We start from the raw sequence: 22341 nt of genomic DNA on the forward strand, positions 1-22341 counted from the left end.
ATAAATGTAAGGGTTAATTTCTGGACTCTCAATTCTATTCCATTGATCTATATGCTTAGCTCATTGCCAATACCACACCATCTTTTTAAAAAAATTTTTATTGGAGTATAGTTGATTTACAATGTTGAATACCACACCATATTGATTCCTATAGCATTGTAGTAAGTTTTGAAATCTTGAAGTGTTAAGTTCTTCAACTTTGTACTTCTTTTTCATAATTCTTTTTGGCTATTCTATAGAACTTTTACATTTATACATACATTTTTGGATCACCTTGTCAATTTCCACAAAAAAAGCCTAAAAGCATTTGTCAAAAACTGAAAAGTCTGAGATTTCACTCTATTGCAAGCTAACAAGTTACAGAAAAAGTGTACAGACTCCTACTTTAATCTAATATTCCAAGGTCTTTTTGTCCCAATTTCAATCTTCCTATTCATTTTTTTTTTTTTTTTTGCGGTATGCGGGCCTCTCACTGTTGTGGCCTCTCCCGTTGCAGAGCACAGGCTCTGGACGCGCAGGCTCCGGACGTGCAGGCCCAGCGGCCATGGCTCACGGGCCCAGCCACTCTGCGGCATGTGGGATCTTCCCGGACCGGGGCATGAACCCGTGTCCCCTGCATCGGCAGGCGGACTCTCCACCACTGCGCCACCAGGAAAGCCCTTCCTATTCATTTTTTAAAATATTTATTCATTTGGCTGTGCTGGGTCTTAGTTGTGGCATGCAGGATCTTTGTTGAGGCAGGTGGGATCTTTAGTTGCAGCATGTGGGATCTTTTAGTTGCGGCATGTGGGATCTAGTTCCCTGACCAGGGATGGAACCCGGGCCCCCTGCATTGAGAGCATGGAGTCTTAACCACTGGACCACAAGGGAAGTCCCGTAGTCATTCTTTTTAATTGCTTATTGTTGCCCTTACAAAATACTGAGTTTAGCTATTTAAATACATACCTTTGTTGATCTTTCCATAGGGATGCCCATTCCTACTATAGCTTCAAGCCAGACTCCTATCTATTCTTTAAGACCTCCAGATCAAACATCCTTCCTCTCCTCTCCTGTTTCTGCACCTTCTTCATATCTTCAGTTGGTAGTAATCTTTCCTATTTCTGACCTCCCATAGCACATTATCTCTATCTCTGTATGACCCAGCTTCTTTTCCTTTTGTTGTTTAATTACACATCTTATTTTTTTCAGTAGCACCTGTATATTAATAATGTCTATCTCCCCTAGTATTCTTACACAGGGACTTGATCAATACACATATTTGCTGAATAGGGATACAGTTTTTTTTGTGTGTATGATTTTCCTGTTCCTGACATTAGGTGAATGTGCTCAAACCATAGTACAAAGAAATCCCAGGCTTTAAAGTTAAATAGGATTCTGGGTATGTGGCTTATCATTTAATTCTTTGAACAAGTATTCAACCAGAGGTCTATCTTATCCTCTGCTTTGAAACAATCTTGTGTTAACATGCTATGAAGTACAATAATATAGACAACCAAAAGAACTTGTTCATTCATTGTTTCTCCATGAAACTTCTCTTTATTTCTGTTCTGACCTCTTTGATACGTGGACTGATATTGTGGAAGGAAGACTTGCATTAAGGATCTGTGCCTTAGCTCATTCAGTGAGCTAGCATTTACAAATTATTGTGCAAAGCAGGCTGTGATCAGTGGCATTACCTACTAGATGTATAGATGCTACCATGCTCCCAAATATTTGAAAGATTAATTTTTTTAAGTGAATGACAGTGATAGCTTTATTAGATTCTTTCTTTCTTTCTTTCTTTCTTTCTTTCTTTCTTTCTTTCTTTCTTTCTTTCTTTCTTTCTTCCCTTCCTTCTTCCTTTCTTTCTTTCAAGAATAACAGAATAGGGCTTCCCTGGTGGCGCAGTGGTTAAGAACCTGCTGCCAACACAGGGGACATGGGTTCGAGGCCTGGTCCAGGAAGATCCCACATGCCACGGAGCAACTAAGCCCATGCGCCACAACTACTGAGCCTGCGCTCTAGAGCCCATGAGCCACAACTAGTGAGCCCACGTGCCACAACTACTGAAGCCCACGTGCCTAGAGCCCATGCTCTGCAACAAGAGAAACCACCACAATGAGAAGCCCGCACACTGCAACCAAGAGCAGCCCCCGCTAGCCGCAACTAGAGAAAGCTTGTACAGCAATGAAGACCCAATGCAACCAAAAAAAAAATTAAAAAAAAAAAAAAAAGAATAACAGAATAAAATGAACTATAGGCCCCTCAAAGCAAGTTTAAATGATTTGACCAGATTCCAGCATGGAATAAAGTTTCCATACTTCATCTGAAATCTTGCACTAATTCTTCCAATGTTTCCTGGAAAATTCCTAGAACTTGGAATAGAATGTGTGAATTATGCTAAGCAGAGCAGCTGACTAGCTCACAACAGAGTTTGAACTACTTTTTCTAAAATTTTTAATTTTTTAAAAAATTGCGGAATTGACATACATTATATTATTTTCAGGTGTACAACATAATGATTCAGTATTTGTTTATGACCTTTTTTCTATTGGTACAGTGAGCCAAATGTCCCTATAGTATACATATACATAATAATATGAAAATAATATGTCTAAAGGGAGATTGGCAGAAATCCTATAGTAGAATATCAGGGTCTCTCTTTAGGAAATGATAGGTTCTATTTTGATATAGGGAAATAATTCCTCTTTGACAGACCTCACTAAAACTTGGACTATACAACTACTTCTCTTGATCTTATCTTATAGAAGAAAGCTATGATAATAAATAAGTCCAATGAAGTTTTTGTTATTTTGTTGCCTGAGGGTTTTCCTGAAGTTTCTCCATAAGATACACCTGTATTACAAAACTATTAGATTCTTCTTCTGTCTTAGAAATCTTCAAAGATTTCCACTTTAGCAGAATGTGGCAATGATAATAACTTGGGATACTACGACAATAATCTGTTTCCCTTAGGTCTCTCATAGGTAGTGTCCTTAGGTGAGGACGAGGATGTTCACTATCCTCTATTGTGCAGCTCAACTGCTCATCTCCTTAGCATAAACACTGGTTTGAAAAACATTTTGGTTAGCACATGTAGAAGCCAGGGAGTTTTCCCTTCCCAACTCAACAGTGAGTAAAAGCTTTTCAGGACTTCCCTGATGGCGCAGTGGTTGAGAATCCGCCTGCCGGTACAGGGGACGCGGGCTCGAGCCCTGGTCGGGGAGGATCCCGCATGCCGCTGAGCCCATGCGCCACAACTACTGAGCCTGCGCTCTAGAGCCCATTTAAAAAAAAAGAAAGAAAAAAAAAGCCTTTCAGTAAAGTTCTTTCTGGCAAAATCTGTTTTCATAGCAAATTACTCAAACCAGGTCCTCTTCCTTTACGCTTCCTCTGCTTGCAGCGCTCCTACCACTCTTCTCAAAACTGGGGAACTCTTACTCATCCTTCAAGACTCAGCTCAAATGTCACTCCCTGGTGGAAGCTTCCTCAACATGGCAGACCGAGCCGGTTCCTCCCTCTCAGCTCACAGCTCGGCCTTTACCACTGTGTAACAGGATTATCTGTTTTCGGGTGGGTCTCGCCCCCAGGGTGTGAGCTTCGAGGTTGGGGACTGTGTCTTTCATTTTTCTGTTTGTGTAGTCCAGCATGTGACACACAGTAGGCTCAGTAAAGGTGAGTGACCGAAACTCTATTACCGGCACCTTCTGCCACAAGAAGCAATAATATCCCATCCAGGTTACTGTCGACGTTCCACAGGAGCCCAACTGCAAGAGCTCCAGATGGCACACCGGTTCCCGCCAACCCAGCGTTTAAAAACAAACAGCTGCGGACGCTAGGCAATAGAAGGTGGCCCTCACTAGGACCGCCTTTCCTCAACCCAGGCGGGTTAATACCCGCCAGCTGAGCCGCCAAAGGCGAGTTTGGAGTTCGCTCAGTTGAGGGAAACGCTTTCCTTGAGTAAACTCAGCGTCCTTGAGGTATTCTCCAACTCTGGGCTGGAGACGCTGTCCGCTTTTTTCTAACGGTGACAGGAAATCAAGGAAAAACGTGGGATTCAAAGATTTGGGGGGTAACTCTGCTCGCAGCCACTCAGATTGGAAGCTTGCGGTTGATCCCGACCTGACGTCTGTGAGGACCGGCGCCTTACACTCTGCGTCGCCTGCCCCCAGGCTCAACGCCCACCCCATGCAGCCACTCCCTCAACCGCCCGCCCTCTTCGCGCCCCGCCCAACTCCTGAGCGGCGAGCCACCATTCTCGCGAGAACTCAGCTAATCTCGCCTTTTTGAACAGCGGTATCTCGCGAGAAGCAGCTTAGGAGCCGGCCTGTAACCTGCTGGGGCGGCTCTTCTAGTCGCAGCTGCCGCAGCGTCCGCCGCCTCAGACGCCTCCGGACGGATTCAGTTGTGGGGGAAGCGGAGGTGTCGCTGGCCCCGGCCTGTGCCTGGACACTCAAGGGGGACTGCAGGTTCGAGGGTGACTGGACTCAGCTGGAGAACTCGGTGGGGGCGCCGTTGGAGGCTGGGCTTTGGTGGGGACGGAGGGCGAGTTTGGGCTTGAGAGCCGGACTCCTCTGGTGGTGGTCTGGACGTCCCGGACCCTGCTAGGGGACCGTGGGTGAGGTTCTGGGCTCTGGCCGCTGGCGCCCAGTTCGGAGAGGCAGGGAAGGGAGTTGGGTTTCGGGGGTGCTGTTTTTGGGTTGGGAGTCCTGAGGCCTTTCCCCGGAGATGAAGGCGGTACCCTTAACCCTCCTTAACAGGGCAGAGGAACAGTTGTGCGCCGCCCCTTTTCTGTCATCCTGGGTTAACGCCGCGAGGTCCTGAGGAGGGTGCATCACAGTAGGAGCTAAGGTGGCCCGAGTCTCGCTTTGGGTGAAGAGTGAGACCCCAATAAGGTGTTAAGTGGTTTTATGCTGTAATGGTATCACGTGCGGTAACGCTTTGTTTTCCCCAAACTTGCACAGAAAAGCTGCTTATTTTTTTCTTTTTCAGATTCAAGTCTCCTAACACCCTTTATCCTCGGGAATGGGGTGCAGGGAGGTGAGACATCACTTAGTGATTTGTTAGTGTGGGCGCAATGTGACCATCACTGGGCTTCACAGATTTCGTACTAATCTTTCTCCTCAGTATTTTGAGTTCATGATAAGTCACTAGTCCTGACATGCTAAAGATAGAGCATCACTCGCTTGTCGCTTTATGCACTTAGCATATAAAATTTACTTAAATGTTTTTTAATCTTTAAGAGTCTTCATGCTTTTTATTTAAATTAACAATATCAGAGAAAAATCACAGTATATTGATTTTCTTTGGACAACTGGGTACACCCCCCCCTACAATTTGATCAAGACTTTAGAGAGGGAGTTACAGATAAATTTTGAATGAAATAGATTGTAGAAATTGGTATAAGAGATATAATAAGGAGTGCAACTATACCAGCCAAAAAAGTTTCTGTACTGGAGAGCCCGTCCAGGACTGAAGCCCAAGCCTTGAAAATGAGGACTCTAGTTGTCATTAGAATACAAAGCGGAAAGCAGTAGAAAATACTTGGGGGAGGATTTGATGGTGGATAAAGACTGTTAAAAAAGTGTGTGAGGAGAATTATTTTTGAAGGTGTAAATGTGTTTCATAAATTTCCTAACATTTCTCAGAGTTTATGACCTAACTGCTATTACACATAAAAAAGTGGGAAGGATGGTTCTGAAGCATGGAGTATGGCAAGGAACCATGGAGTCAGGAAAGCTTTCAGTGTCTTGACAATGTTTTTGGGATTTCACCTTTTTTTTTCTCCCAAAAAAACTTTCAGATGGGCTTTTTACATTCTGTATGTCACCCTTCCACCAATCTGAATTTTTTTCTTTCTCAACCTTTCTTCTAAGCCTTGTGAAAATTTTTTATTATTAACCATGGAGTTACAAACCAGTATGTCCTGCTTTATGGCTTTTTACATTAGGTGGCTTAGTGAAGTGTTGAAGTGATCTGAAAAATATTATGCACCTTTCAGAGGAATAGGTTATGAATAGCAAACTCACATGCCTCCAGATACTACACATATGAAAATAAAAATGAGTGAAATACAGTAAAGAGTTTATGCCTCATCTAAGAGGGATATCCAGTTCTCACGTTCACCTGATCAGTGCCATAATGAATATGGGCCCAGTGTTCAGCCTTCTCAAGAGAACACAGGAAATCTAAATTTTTGCTTGCGGGTCTCCTGACTTTTAAAAATATTGACAGCTACTCGAAACAGTTAAAAATAACTTCATGTGGCCCAAGCAAACGCAAACCTGTCAGTAGTTGTATCCTGCTCTCCAGGTTTGGACCTGTGTTATGAGTAAGAATTAATAAATTTTACAACTGGAAAAAAAAAGATTTAAAGTAAGTATGCCAATTAGTTTGGAATTTCAGACCTAGGAGTAATTGGGGGAAAATGTCAACTCTTAATTGAAAACAGGTGAGTTTAATAGGCAAGTTTAATAGCCTTTAAATATGGTAGGGCAGATTGAACTGATACTTAGTAATATTTTAACTGGAAATAACTGAAGAAAAACCCTCTCAGTATATATGGTTTAATAACTGAGGGTTCTGAGCAGAGCAAAGGTATCTTGTAAGGGAATTGATTTATTGAGAAGCCCTTTATTGTATTTGCGATTAATATGTAAAATAAATCTAGAAGACCCTCTACTGACTCATCTATGGTTTTGAATGTTTACTGTTTGCTGTACCATCACACTTTGTCTTCCCAGTAATTGACTTTTATTGGAAGCAATATTGATTCCTTGGATTTTATTCCGTGGCTGATGGTGCAGGGGGGAGGGGCATCGTGAGGGGAAGAAATGGGAAGGGGAAAGTGTGAGGTGAAGCAAGCACTCATGTGCTTCTCTTTTACATTGTGCATTACAAGATTGATTTGAGTTAGCTAGTTTTTCTTGTTAAGAAGAATAGGTACTTTGATTGATTAAACACAGTGCCTTATACATAGGAGAGCTTAATGATATTTGTGGAATTGAGCCCCGTGGATTAAACCACATTTATCCATTAGTGGGAAGTACTTTAATCACATAATCTGATTCATTCTTAGTTGGGCTGTGGGGAATGGGAGTTTAGAGGTCAGTCCTAGGAAAGAAGTGAATCTTAGGCTTATAGAGGGCAAGGTGAAGTCTTCCATGGGAGTGAGGGTGAGAAAGGAGGCTAGGTGAAGGAGAGAGTTTGAAAAAGCAAGATAGAAATGGTCAAGTACCACTTAGTCTACCGTGCAGTTTTACAAAGAGCTCTGCTTTTTACAACTAAATTTATCATAACTTATGCAAAGACTACATAGAATATTGTTTTTTTTAATAGATCTTCATTGGAGTATAATTGCTTCACAATACTGTGTTAGTTTCTGTTGTACAGCAAAGCGAATCAGCCACATGCATACACATGTCCCCATATCCCCTCCCTCTTGAGCCTTCCTCCCATCCTCCCTATCCCACCCGTAGGTCATGGCAAAGCACCGAGCCGATCTCCCTGTGCTATGCTGCTGCTTCCCACCAGCCAGCTATTTTACATTCGGTAGTGTATATATGTCGTTGCTACTCTCACTTCGCCTCAGCTTCCCCCTCCCACCCCATGTCCTCAAGTCCATCCTCTATGATCCTCTATGTCTACCTCTTTATTCCTACCCTGCAACTAGGTTCATCAGTACCTTTTTTTTTTCTAGATTCCATATATATGCGTTAGCATACGGTATTTGTTTTTCTCTTTCTGACTTCACTCTGTATGGCAGACTCTAGGTGTGTCCACCTCACTACAAATAACTCAGTTTTGTTCCTTTTTATGGATGAGTGACATTCCATTGTATATATGCGCCACATCTTTATCCATTCATCTGTTCACCCACCTCCTAGAGTAACGAAATAGAGTATTGGTTTTTAATCAGGACTACTTTGGGAGTTTGCAGACTTAGTTTTCTTTCTTTTAGCCCAGTCTTCTTAGGTCAAGTTAGTCTAATACCTCTTCACCCAATCCTTGCCTCTCTCTGGTGTGGGAAGTGAAATAGGAGAAGATGTGTATTCTGTGAGATGTTCCTCTTTGAGAGTTTAAAAAACATCCTGAAGAATCTGTTATGTATTTTTGGAGATTATGTTTGTTGAAGGAAGAACCATCATTTTCCTCTCCCCATGTTTCTACATGACTTGTAAAGTAAGGAAGTTCTCTTGGAAGTAGCTTTCCCCCTTCTTTCAACTCCTTGGGTGAGATGCCCTCTCAAGGAAGGATTAGGTGAGGACTGGAGAAGGAATTGAGTATGCTTTTGCTCAGTGACATCTGGTTCTGTTTTTAGAGCTCTCAATTCTTAGGACATAACATTCTCTACTCCCCTGTAGGGTGGATTTATCTGAGCAGCCTGGACCCTATGAGGGAGAAGAAAATAAACGTATACAGTTCTAAGTTTAATTTACAATTGAAGTTAATAGGTAGCTGTTTTGGCCACTGATTTCAGCTATAATTTTACCTTTGTCTGACTCCTTTGTTTCTTTGTTGGTTATAAACCCACAGTAAGGGAGAAGGATGCTCATTAATGGAAGAAGAACTATTTTGAAATCTTGTCTCCTCTTGGATAGAATGTTTATTAGGGTTTAAGCTAATGTTGCATTTCCCTACTATGGCTTGCTCTGGTTTGCTTTGGCATCTTGAAACTGAGAACTGCCTTGTTAAGCAGGTAGCAATCTAGAGCTCAGAGGTGGAAGGTAAGCAATCAGAATTCAAAGAGATCCTCTTTGGGAGAGGATTAAGAGGTTGGTAAATGTTCGATGTAAGCAGTGAGAATACAATGAGCTAAAATACTTGAAATAGTAGAAACTTGACATTAAAGAGGAAAGATTTTATGTGGAATATGTGACCTTATGTCACAGAAGATTTCTGAAGATTTGTAAGATGCTAAAATGTATCTATGCCAATAAAAGCATCTTTTTAAATCCTAATTAATAGTTTAATTATATTTTTCTGTTTAAAAATGTAAGATATCTGATTACATGGTACTTATTTTTATCTTTGTAGTTGAAATGAATGGTCTGTTAGTACTTTTGGTCATGAACTGAAATTAACATTTGTTATTTGGTTGAGGGTGAGTCTGTCATAGTGAAGTACTAATTGAAGTACTTGATTAGAAACTATGAATAACACTTTTCTAAGGTCATTTAACATTGTAATCATACTTTTCTTTTCATTGTAATCATACTTGGAATACCTTATTTGGGATCACTTAGATCTGTGTTTAAAGCCGACTGTTAGCTTTATGACATAAGTTACTTAACTACTCTGAGCTGTTGTTGGCTCACATGAAAAATGGAGGTAGAACACAATTGTCAGGAGTTTAAGAATGAAATTAAATAAAATATACACAAGGGCTATGTAAATAATAAAGTGAATATAACTTGTTAGCACTTTGTACTGTGTTTATGCTCAGAAAATAGCATACTGTCTGGTGATCTTAAGACACATCAGGGGAATTTACATTTACATCTAGCTGTCTCATTTGTAGGGAACAAATTCAAATGGCTATTTGCAGCCTTGACAATATGACTCTTCCACTGGAAATTACAAAAGTTTTTTTTTCTTTTTCTTTATTCTAGTCCACAATGAACAGGAGGAACCTCTTTCTTTTCATGTTGGCATTGACTATCCATTGACACATCTGGTATTCTAAGTAATCTTTTAAAAATTGAAATATAGTTGATGTACAATATTATGTTAATTTCAGGTATACTACATAGTGATTTGACATTTGCATATATTGTGAAATGACAATAAGTCCATTAACTATCTGTCCTGATAAAACTTACTGTATAATAGTACTGACCATATCCTTACGCTGTATATTACGTCTCTGTGGCTTGTTTCGTAACTGGAGGATTGTACCTCTTAATCCCCTTCACCTATTTCAACCCCCCACCTGTCTCCCCTCTGGATACCACCTGTTTGTTCTCTGTATCTGTGAGTCTGTTTTCATTTTGTTTTGTTTTTTAGATTCCACATATAAGTGAGATCATACGGTATTTGACTTATTTCATTATAGTATAATACCCTCTAGATCCATCCATGTTGTTGCAAATGGCAAGGCTTCTTTTTTTTAATGGCTGAAAAATATTCCGCTGTATTTATATACCACATCTTCTTTATCCATTCGTCTATTGATGGGAACTTAGGTTGCTTCCATACCTTGGCTCTTGTAAATAATGCTTCATTGAACATAGGGTGCACATATTTTTTCAAATTGGTGTTTTTGTCTTCTTCAGGTAAATACCCAGAAGTTAAATTGCTGGATCATATGGCAGTTCTGTTTTTAATTTTTTGAGAAACCTCTATACTGTTTTTCCTTCTGGCTGTACCAGTTTACATTTCCACCAACAATGCACGAGGGTTCCCTTTTCTCCATCCTTGCCGATACTTGTTATTTATTGTTTTGTTGATGATAGCCATTCTGACAGGTGTGAGGTGGTATCTCATTGTGGTTTTAATATGATTAGTGATCTTTTCATGTGTCTGTTGGCCAGCTGTATGTCTTCTTTGGGAAGATGTCTAGGTCCTCTGCCTATTTTTTAATTGGGTAGTTTGTTTTTTTGATGTTGAGTTGTATGAATTCTTTGTATATTTTGAATATTAACCCATTGTTGGATATGTTGTTTGCAAATATCTTCTCCCATTCAGTAGGCAGCCTTTTCAGTTTGTTGATAGTTTCCTTTGCTGTACAAAAGCTTTTTAGTTTGATGTAATCATATTTGTTTATTTTTCTTTAGTTTCTCTTGCCTGAGGAGACAGATCTAAGAAAATATTGCTAAGACTTATGTCAGAGAGCTTACTGCCTATGTTTTCTTATAGGAGTTTTATAGTTTCAGGTCTTACATTTAAGTCTTTATTCCATTTTGAGTTTGTTTCGGTATATGCTATGAAAAATTAGTACATTTTGATTGTCTGTATGTAGCTGTCCTGTTCTCCCAACACCATTTATTGAAGAGGCTGTCTTTTACTCATTGTATATTCTTGCCTCATTTGTTGTAGATTAATTGACCATATAAGTGTGAGTCCATTTCTGGGTCCTGTATTCTGTTTGTTGATCTGTGTGTCTGCTTTGATTTGTAGTGTAGTTTGAAATCAGGGTGCATGATATTCCAGCTTTGTTCTTCTTTCTCAAGATTGTTGGCTATTTGGGATCTTTTGTTTCCATACAAATTTTAGAATTACTAGTTCTAGTTCTGTGAAAAATACCATTGGTATTTTGATTTAGACTGCCTTGGGTTATATGGTCATTTTAACAATATTAATTTTTCTATGAGCATGGTAAATCTTTCCGTTCGTTTGCGTTGTCTTCAGTTTTCTTCAATGTCTTATAGTTTTCTGGGTCCAGGTCTCTTATCTCCTTAGATGTACTCTTAGTTATTTTATTCTATTTGATGCAGTTGTTAATGAGATTGTTTTCTTAATATCTTTTTCTGATAGTTTATTGTTAGTGTATAGAAATGCACAGATTTCTGTATACTGATTTTGTATCTTGCAACTTTACTGAATTTATTAGTTTAGCGGTTTTTAGTAATGTGTTTAGGATTTTCTATACTTAAAACATGTCACCTGTAAACTGGGACAGTTTTATTTCTTCCTTTCTAATTTGGATTCCTTTTAATTCTTTTTCTTCTCTGGTTGCTATGGCTAGGATTGCCAACACTATGTTGAATAAAAGTGCGAGAGTGGGCATCCTTGTCTTGTTCCTGATTTTAGATGAAGTGCTTTCAGCTTTTCACTGTTGAGTATGGTGTTGGCTGTGGTTTTGTAATATATGGCCTTTAATATGTTGAGGTATGTTCCTTCTATACCCACATTGTTGAGAGTTGTTATCATAAATGGATTTGAAATTTGTCACAGGCTTTTTCTGCATCTGTTGAGATGATAATATGATTTTTATTCTTCAGCTTGTTACTGTGGTGTATCACTTTGATTTGCGTTTATTGAAAAATCCTTGTATCCCTGGGATAAATCCCACTTGATCATGGTATATGATCCTTTTTTATGTATTGTTGAATTCAGTTTGCTCATGTTTCGTTGAGAATTTTTGCATCTGTGTTCATCAGAGATACTGGCATGTAATTTACTTTGTGGTATCTTTGCATGGTTTTGGTATCAGGGTGATAATGGCCTTGTATAATGAGTTAAGAAGCATTCCTCCCTCTTCAATTTTTTTGTAATAGTTTAGGAAGGATGAGTGTTAACTCTTCTTTAAATGTTTTGTAGAATCCACCTGTAAAGCTGTCTGCCTGGACTTTTGTTTGTTGGGAGTTTTTGTTTTTTTTAATTGATGCAATTTCATTACTGGTAATTGGTCTGTTCATATTTTTTTATTTCTTCCTGATTCATTTTTGGGAGATTTTTATGTTTCTAGGAATTTATCCATTTCTTCTAGATTGTCCATTTTATTGGCATATATTTGTTCTTAGTAATCTCTTACGATCCTTAGTGTTTCTGTGGTGTCATTTCTGATTTTATTTCTTTCATTTCTGATTTTATTTATTTGGGCCCTCTCTTTCTTGATGAGTCTGGTTAAAAGTTTATCAGTTTTGTTTATCTTTTCAAAGAACTCGTAATTTCATTGGTGTTTACTTTTTTAAAATTTTTAATTTTTTTAGTCTCTATTTCATTTACTTCTGCTCTGATATTTATGATTTCTTTCCTTCTCCTAATTTCGGGTTTGTTTGTTCTGCTTTTTCTAGTTCCTTTAGGTGTAAGTTTAGGTTGTTTATTTGAGAGCTTTCTTGTTTCCTGAGGTAGGCTTGTATCACTACAAGCTTCTTTCATAGAACTGCTTTCGATGTGTCCCAGAGATGTGGATTGTTGTATTTCCATTTTCATTTGTTTCCAGGTATTTTTTGATTTCCTCTCTGATTTCCTCAGTAAACCATTGGTTGTTTAGTAGCATGATTTTTTAGCCTTCCCATGTTTGTGTCTTTTGTAGTCTTTTTCTTGTAGTTTGTTTCTAGTCTCATACTGTTTCCAGAAAAGATACTTAATATAATTTCAGTATTCTTAAATTTATTGAGGCTTGTTCTGTGGCCTAGCTTCTGATATGTCCATTTGTGCCAAAAAGAATGTGTATTCTGCTGGTTTTGGATGAAATGTTCTATACATATCTATTAAATCCATCTGGTCTAATGTGTTATTTAAGGCCAATGTTTCCTTATTGATTTTCTCTCTGGATGATCTGTCCATTGATGTAAGTGAGGTGTGAAAGTTTGCTACTGTTATTGTATTAGTGTCAGTTTCTCTGTTTTTGTTTATTAATATTTCTTTTATGTATTTAGGTGCTCCTATGTTGGGTGCATATATATTTACAATTGTTATATCCTCTTGTTGGCTTGACCTGTTTATCATTATATAATGTCCTTCTTTTACTCTTGTTACAGTCTTTGTTTTAAAGTCTATTTTGTCTGATACAAGTATTGATACTCCAGCTTTCTTTTCCTTGCCACTTGCATGGAATACCTTTTTCCATCCCCTCAATATCAGTCTGCATATAACTTTAAATCTGAAGTGAGTCTCTTGTAGGAAGCATATATATGGTTTTTTCTTTTTTTTTAATCTGTTCAGCCACTGTCTTTTGAATGGAGCGTTTAGTCCATTTACGTTAATTACTGATAGGTATATACTTTTTCCATTTTAATTCTTTGCTGGTTGCTTTTGTAGTTCTTTGTAGTTCTTCTCTTCTTTTGCTTTCTTCCCTTGTGATTTTTTTTTTTTTTTTGCGTTACGCGGGCCTCTCACTGTTGTGGCCTCTCCTGTTGCGGAGCACAGGCTCTGGACACGCAGGCTCAGTGGCCATGGCTCACGGGCCCAGCCGCTCCGCGGCATGTGGGATCCTCCCAGACCAGGATTGCACCTGTGTCCCCTACATCGGCAGGCGGACTCTTAACCACTTCGCCACCAGGGAAGCCCTTTCCCTTGTGATTTGATGACTGTCTTTAGTGTTATGTTTGAATTTTATTTTTTTTTGTGTGTATGTATCTATTATAGGTTTTTGGTTTGTGGTTATGATGAGGTTAACAAATAGCTATATGCACGTGTGTGTGTGCACACACACACGTATGTGATTGTTTTAAGTTGATAGATCTCTTAATTTTGAACAGATTCTAACCACCCTGAATTTTTACCCCCTGCACATTTAATATTTTTCACATCATATTTAAAATCTTTTTGTTGTTGTGTCTTATTATGGATATATATTATTACTTTTGTCTTTAGCCTTCCTATTAGCTTTATAATGGTTGATCTATTACCTTTACTGTATGTTTGCCTCTACAAGTGATATTTTTCCTTTCATAATTTTCATATTTCTAGTGGTGGCCTTTCTGTTTAGAGAAGTTCTTTCAACATTTCTTGTAAAGCTGGTTTAGTGATGCTGACCTCATTTAGGTTTTGCTGGTCTGTAAAAGTCTGTTTCTGCTTCAAATCTGAGTGATAACCTTGCTGGATAGAGTATTCTTGGTTCTAGGTTTTTTTCTTTCATCACTTTGAATATATCAGGCCAGTCACTCTGGCCTGCAGCTTCTTCTGAAAAGCTGATAGTCTTTTCGGAGTTCCTTGTATGTAACTAGTTGGCTTTTCTTTCACTGCCTTTAAGATTCTCTATCTTTAACTTTTGCCATTTTAATTATAATTTGTTTTGGTGTGGACATCTTTGGGTTCATCTTGTTTGGGACTTTCTGTGCTTCCTGAACCTGAGTGTCTTTTCCTTTCCTAGGTTAGGGATATTTTCAGCTGTTATGTATTCAAGTAAGTTCTCTGCCCTCTGTCTCTCCCTCTTCTCCTTCTGGGACCCCTATAATGTTAGTATGCTTTATGTTGTCCCAGAGGTCTCTTAAACTAAGCTTATTTTTAAAAATTCTCTTGTTTTTTTCTCTTCAGCATGGGTGATTTCCAGTACTGTCTTCCAGATTGCTGATCTGTTTTGCTGTATGATCTAATGTACTGTTGGTTTCTTGTAGTGTATTTTTTATTTCACTTTATTGTATCTGTTTGGTCCTTCTTTGTATTTTCCAGCTATCTGTTTGGTTCTTCTTTGTATTTTCCAGCTATTTCCAGCTTCTCACCATGTTCATTCATTCTTCTCCTGAGTTTGTTGAGTATCTTTATGATCACTACCTACCTTGAACTCTTTATCAGGTAGATTGTTTGTCTTCACTTCATTTAGTTCTTTTTCTGAGGCTATACGTCTTGTTCACTCATTTGGAATATATTCCTCTATCTCCTCATTTGGCCAAATCGCTGTATTTCTTTTGGTGTATTAGGTAGGCTGCTTATGTTTCCTGATCTTGAAGTGGCCTCATGTAGGAGATGTCCTATGGGGCCCAGCAGCACACTCCACTCTGGTCACCAGAGCTCTATGCTCTAGAGGTGCCTCTTACGTAGGCTGCATGAACCTTTATGTTGTGCTGGGGCTGAGTACTGTGATTGTGCTGGTAGGCAGGGCTGTCTGCTGTCCAGTTAGCTGTGCCTTATGTGGTGGCTGCAAGCCTCCTGGAGGGCAGGGTTGGCTTCTTGTGTGGCTCTCTACAGGGCCTGGTGGGCACAGGGCTGGTGCTGGCTCATTGGAGGGTTGTGTTGGGTCCCTGGCACTAATTGGCTAGAGGGAGGATTCCAAAATGGAGCTTGTCTGTACCGGTGTTATCATGGTAGAACAAGCTCCACAAAATGGCTGTTGCCATCATTTCCTCCCCCAAGGGGTGTCCCATTTGCCTCCTACCTCTCTGGGAGGCTCTCCAAGATCAGCAGGGGGGTCTCGCCCAAGCTCCTTTCAAACTATTGCCTCTGGTCTGGGACTTGGAGCATGTTGAGATTATGTGTGCTCCCTTTAAGAGCAGAGTCTGTTTCCTAACACCCCTTCCCCACCTCCCATGCTCCCAAATATAAGCTCTCCTGTTTTCAAAGATAGACATTCTGGGGGCTTGTTTCCTGGTGCACAACCCCTTGGACTGGGGAACCTGCTGTGGGGCTTGGACCCATTGCTCCTTGGGGAGGACCGGTTGTGATATTCCTCCCATTTGTGGGTTGCTGACTGAGTGATGTGGGTCCTGACAATACTGTGTCTCCGCCCCTCCTACCCCTCTCATGTCGTTCCTTTATGTCTTTAGTTTTGGAAAATCTTTTCTGCTAATCTTCAGGTTGTTCTTAATGATAGTCGCTCTGTAAGTAGTTGTAATTTTGGTGTGTCCGTGGACAGAGATGAGTTCAGGGTCTTCCTACTATACCATCTTGGCCATCTCCTCTATTCTCTGTAATTTGAATGCCAGGTGCAACAGTAGAGAAAAGAGAATATATTGTAGAGAGAAATGGCATGACATTTTAAAAACCGTCTATTGGGATACTGTTAACATCTCTAAAAATTTTTTTATTTTTATTAATTTGGATTATTTTTCTTTAAGATCTTTGACTGTCATTGCTGGTAGCAGATGAATAGAAAATTATCCTGAGTTTTCTATTTGTGGACTATGTTAAAAATAAATTTAAAAGCTCAGATACCTGAGGAAGTATCTCAGGGCATAATTGTGCAACAAAATGTTTTTATACTTTTCTCATTCTTAGATGGTCATGCAAATAGTGCTGAATTATTTTAAAGGTAATTATTTCATTCAGGGCAGTTTGCTTTATACAATGCAGGATTGAATTTTATTTTTCTCACATCTTGAGAGCAAGCAATGCAGTCTGCTCTGTCCTTTTGTCTCCTAATTTGTTAATTTAGAATTTTCCTAAAGAAGTTCCTGTAAGATGGGTAACTGTGGGACACTATTATTTTCTTCTTGTTGAATATTCCAAATTGCGTGAGTTTCTCTTTTCAAAGAGAGAATATTTAGTTATTAAGAGACTAGTGAAGTTATAAAACTGTAATACTGGAAGTATTTTAAAATCATTAATACTCTAGTGTTTGGAAGAGATAACTAAACTGCAGATTAGGCCTCATTACCTGAGTTTGATAAAACTTATTTATTGTACCATATGAAGAAAACAGCAAAACTTCCATTTTTACTTATTTTTTTAACTCAATCTCTTTTTCGTTTTCATTTTTTGTGTATGTGTAATATATACATAGTACTATTTATATACATGTATGTGCATTGTTTATATATGTATGTGCAGCTACTCAAGTTAGTTGAATTGAAAACATTAAGAAAGGGAAAAAGTGTCATATTTTAGAATAAGAGTGATATGACATCTTTGATCATCTTTGCTTCCCTAGTGAATGATACTTTTTAACAGTAGCCTTGAATACTTGTTGGTTTTGAAATTGTTTTATGAGTACTTTGAAAAATTACTTATAAAAGTAGATTATTTGGAGTAATTTCTTTCTGAATATGAACATGCAATGTATTGCATGCAATTTGGGACAGTCACCAAAAAGCAAAGAAGAAAATGGCATCTTAATCCCATGACCCAATGATAATTGCTTCCAGTCATAAACACATGTATACACATACACGTGCATACACACACACAATTGGGATCATTCTGCATGTAATGACTTAAATTTTTTATTTTGAGAAATTAAAATAATATAACAAATACATAACTAGATTTAAAAATGAACATTCCCTTCCTCCTCCCCTTCCCCCTTTCCCTCTCCTTCCCCTTCCACTATAAATTCTTTGATAAACATATTTCTCAGGATAAAAATTTAAAAGTGGGATTCTTGTGTTAAAATGTGTGACACCCTTCAGGTTTTACAGTTTATATTCCCACAAGCCTGAGTAGCCTTTTCCCCTCTTCTTTAGCCATCACTGGTTATCATGAAAACAAACCAAGAAATCTTTGACAATTTGATCAGTTAAACATCTCACATTTAACTTGGGTTTCTTATATTACTAGTGAGGTTGAATATTTCCTCTTTTCCCCTTTTTGGCAGCCAGTATTCTTTTTGTAAATTGCTAACTTAATGAACTCTGTGTGTTTTTCCATCACAGTGTTCAGATTTTTTTAATATGGATTTATAAATATTCCTTATATTTAAGATTAAAATCTTATCTATTTGTTATATACATTTTTATAGCTTTTCATTTATCTTTTATAGTTTGAATTTTTACGTAGTCTAACCTAATGCTTTTTGAAAGTGGTCTGCAGTCCCAATTCTGATCCCTGATGAAGTTTTCACTAGTCTTTGTTGCAAATGTGAGCATAAAGTGTCTGACTGCACGTTCCTGTTTCTCATATTTTTTTTCCTCTGATTTGAGGCTTAGAAATTCCTTCTTTATTCTGAGAGTCAGATAAATGTTCATTTATATTTTTTTCTTAATTCTTTATGGTTTTGTGTTCTACTTTTATTTTTTTTTAATAATGTGGAATTTGGGAGAGATAATATGTGAGGAAGGAAAGGATCTTCTGCCGAAATAGTTGATCAATATTTTAGAACCTCTCTATCTAACCTTGAATCTGTCATCTAGCTATCTGTCTCTTAGTGATTTGAAATGTGACCAGTAGCACTTTTTATTTTCTGGGCATAGCGTTTTGATGGGTTGTGTATTAAACTTGAGAGACAGTATAGTATGGTGGAAGAAGCACTGAATTTGACTGTACAGATATGTATTTGAGTCCTAGTTTATTTATTAGCTATGTGACATAGGCAAATAACATAATCCCTTTAAGCCAGTTTCTCAGTTTTTAAAAAGAAATCACCTTTATATAATAGAGGATACCTCTTGTGTCTTGTAGGCTTGATATATGGATTAGCATAGAAAATGTATATGAAAATCCACCTTATTATCCAAGGCTTCCTGAATTAGATACTAGCATCTAGCTCCTGTACCTCTATCCTGCTTGAAAAATCTCACTGCATATTTTGGTATAGTTCATTTAGTGCTGAGGCATATCTCATACCTACCACCAGTCTGGTAACCTTTCCAAAGGAGGATGGTTTGAGCTTATTGTTCGGAACCCATTCTGATATGTATTGGTCATTGCTTATTATTCTATCATATATGGTAGTAACAGCCACATATGGCTATTCAAATTTAAGTGAATTAAAATAGAAAATTGAAAATTCATTTCATCAATTGTACATTTCAGGTGTTTTATAGCTACATGTAGCCAGTGGCTACTTTTTGGACAGTGCAGACGTAGAACATTTCCATTATCAGACAAAGTTCTGTTGGGTAATACTTCAGTCTAGAACTTGAATCATACTTAGGGCCTTTTCTAGCCTATTGAATTGAGGGCAGGTAAACAAGCAAAAATCTGAAAGGAATGGAAGGTAATGGGTTAATGAATGGGTCAAAATGCAACAGCATATTCAAAGTTATATGAAAAATGTAACTTATTAAAAAAGCCTCTCAGAGGGAAAAAGAAAACATTGTTTGAGTCTGACTTTGTTTAAAGGGTCATGGAGGAAAAAATAAAACATTGTTTGAGTCTGACTTTGTTTAAAGGGTGCTGGTTCTTAGGAGTTGAATGTAATCTCCTTTGATTTAGGCACTTCATCAGCTTATTGGAGATTTGCCTATATTAAATTTTACGTCAAGGTGATTTGCTTCAACTAAGATGTTTCCGGTTTTGAAGGCAATACTAGTTAGTCATAGAAGAAAAGGAAAAATAGGGACATATGCATAGAAAATAAAACATTAAGTTTTTTTAGAAAATTAAAAAAATCATATATGCTTTTTAGTGAGTTTTAAGAATTTAGCACTATAAACAGCATCTAGTTCATTATAATGCTAATTATGTAATGTAGGTATTTAGAAAATGCCTAAGATAGGGAAAGATTTTCAAACATTGATTGAGCTGTTTAAGGTGGGTGGGGGAATAAATGAAATGGTTCTTGAAGTGTTAATGTCTTAAACAAGAAATCAGCAAAATTTCAGTAGAAATTCTATAACAGTAATAAAATCAATGAACTCAGAGATTTTATCTCCAGGTCACCTCTGGAAGATCAAGGGCTGAATATGAGCTGACTTTGGAAGTCTTACATTTTGGTGGATTTGATAAGGAATTCCTTTAAATAGACAAAGTACCCTACTTTTAGTGGAAAATTCATGCAGTTTTATTAAATCTGTTTGTTAGTGTATCCCTAGCAGTTAGCAAAATGCCTGAAAAGGTACTAAGTACTCAATGAATAGATTTTGAATGAAAGCATAAGTCAATTGAATTTGATATCCTGGAACTAGTTACATAAAATTTAGTCAGATATAATCTAACTGATATAATCAGGATACAAAAATATCCTGAATAAAGTTCTCAGCTTTATTTACTTGCCTTATTTTAACTGCAGCAAATAAGAAAAATATAAGTCTTGACATTTGAAAGTGCTTCTATGAGATTTAGGCAGCTTTGAGGAATCTTTTGGGGAATATTAGGAGTCATTTGATAATATCTTTAAAAATGTTTCCAGGGGTATTTGTTATGTTCCCTCTTTTAACACCATTTTCTTAGTGTATAGTTCCTAAGAGCAAGTATTAGCATTAGATACTTCTTGCTCGTTTGAGGATGAGATTCACATGATTGGTGGGTATGATTATACAATATTATTCTTTTTAAAGACAAGCAACTAAGTTAAAGACTCCCTATAAATCTTCATAATTTGCATTTCCTCTTCTCTAGTGTATTCTGTTAAATGAAATGCCTTTGGTTTCTTTCATCTTAATTTTATTAATGAGAACATTTTGTAAAAGTTTACATATAGCGTGTATACTAAGCTGTGGGAACACACATATGAGTTATCCTTTGTTCTTGCCCTCAAGGAGTCTTACAGTTTAAGGGAAGACATGTGGCAGAAACATATTCTACCAGTGCATAATGATGGAGTTCAGAACATGCTACCCCAAAGTATGGCACCTTCACATATTGAATATTTTAAGCAGAAGGAATTAGAGCAACAGCATGTGCTGGAGGAACTTCTGACCTGCCTCTAAAGCAGGTCATAAAACCCTCATGAGAGGTGTCCCTATGCCTAGAGGAAAGGAGCATCTTTAGCTCCAAAGGTGAAGGAACATAGAAATCTGAACGAGAGATAATGCTAGTAAGTTTTTGTCAATTTACTATACTCTTTCCATGATATTCCAGTCTTCATCAAACTTGGCATAAGAACACTCAGGTTTGTTTCTTCGGGCCTTCATTTGCTTATGAAGGCTCCAGTGTTGAGTAAAGTTTACATTAAATAAACTTGTATGCTTTTCTCTTGTTAATATGTCTTGTTACAAGGATCCCAGTTGAAAATTTAGAAGGGTAGGGTAAAAAGATATTTTTCCTCCCCTACTATATGTATTGACCGTATTTAAGCAATCAGAAACAAAAAACAAAACTATAGGTAAGCAGTAAAATGAAACAAGGAAGAAAATTTTGATAACAAAGCCATTTCCAAATACTTAACGGTAGCCCCCCCTTCCCAATTATGAAAACAATGTATGGTATATTCAAATAGTATAAGAGATACAATGAAAAGTAAGTCTTTCTCTCATTTCAGCCTTTCCTCAGAGGCAACTAGTTAGAAGTTTTATGTGTTATTTCTAGACATTTTAAAAAACATAAAAACATTGATGAGTGTTTGCATACATATTTTTAAAATATATTGGAGTATATAATACATATCTGTACTATGCTTTTTAGCATAACGTTATATCTTGGAATGTTTTTCTTATCAGTATGTATCTCATTTTTACTGGTTGCATGATACTGTGGAAATTTTTAACCAATTCATTTCTGGCGAACATTTAGATTGGTTCTAGGTTTTTGCTGTGACAAGTAGTGCTGTGAAGTCAAGGAGATAAAAGAGATGTACGTGTTGTGTGTGTGTGTGTGTGTGTTAGTATAGTGGTATGTATAATTAGAACAAGGGCTGAGCAGAATCTTAAACTTTCAGTGACGTACCTAGGCAGAATGTGTTGGACAATAAGATAGACCCTAAAGTAGTTCCCATGATCCCTGCCTCCTGGTGTTCGTGCCTTTGTATAATCCCCTCGCCTTGAGTGTGAGCAGAATTTGTGACCTCCTTCTAACCAAAAGAATATGCTAAAGGTAATGGAATGTTACTTTCCTAGTTATCTTACATAAGACTCCATTTGGCTAGCAGACTGACTATCTACATCATTGGCTTTGAATCCTACTGCCATAAGGAAATGAATTGTTACAATCTCAGTAACCTTGGAAGTGGATCCTTCCCCAATTGAGCCTCCAAATGAGGATGTAATTATGGTTGACACCTTGACGTAGCCTTGTAGAGGACCCAGCTAAACTATGCCGGATTCCTAACCCACAGAAACTAAGATAGTATATGGTATTGTAAGCCACTGGGTTTGTGGTAATTTGTTATGTAGAAAGGAGGTTGTTATGTCCAAATGAGAGAAAAAATTTAATTTTAAGCTT

The 22341-nt window shown here is 37.8% G+C and overlaps 1 protein-coding gene across 9 annotated transcripts in view; it reads left to right on the forward strand.

The window, feature by feature from the left end:
* Positions 1–4291: 4291 nt before the first annotated feature.
* The window catches only part of BTBD10 (BTB domain containing 10), a 72071-nt gene continuing 54021 nt past the window's right edge, over positions 4292–22341 (forward strand). Inside the window, exons 1-2 of one of the 9 annotated variants that reach the window (XM_033404474.2) lie at positions 4294–4448; positions 4972–5019. The gene's annotated coding sequence lies outside the window, so the exon portion shown is untranslated. Of the gene's footprint in view, positions 4483–4971; positions 5020–9633; positions 9656–20976; positions 20999–22341 lie in introns of those variants that run through there. The other 8 variants (XM_004279168.3, XM_033404475.2, XM_012536505.3 and 5 more) reach the window with 8 other exon arrangements.

The sequence above is a fragment of the Orcinus orca genome, chromosome 8, assembly GCF_937001465.1.
Source record: "Orcinus orca chromosome 8, mOrcOrc1.1, whole genome shotgun sequence".
NCBI lineage: Eukaryota > Metazoa > Chordata > Mammalia > Artiodactyla > Delphinidae > Orcinus > Orcinus orca.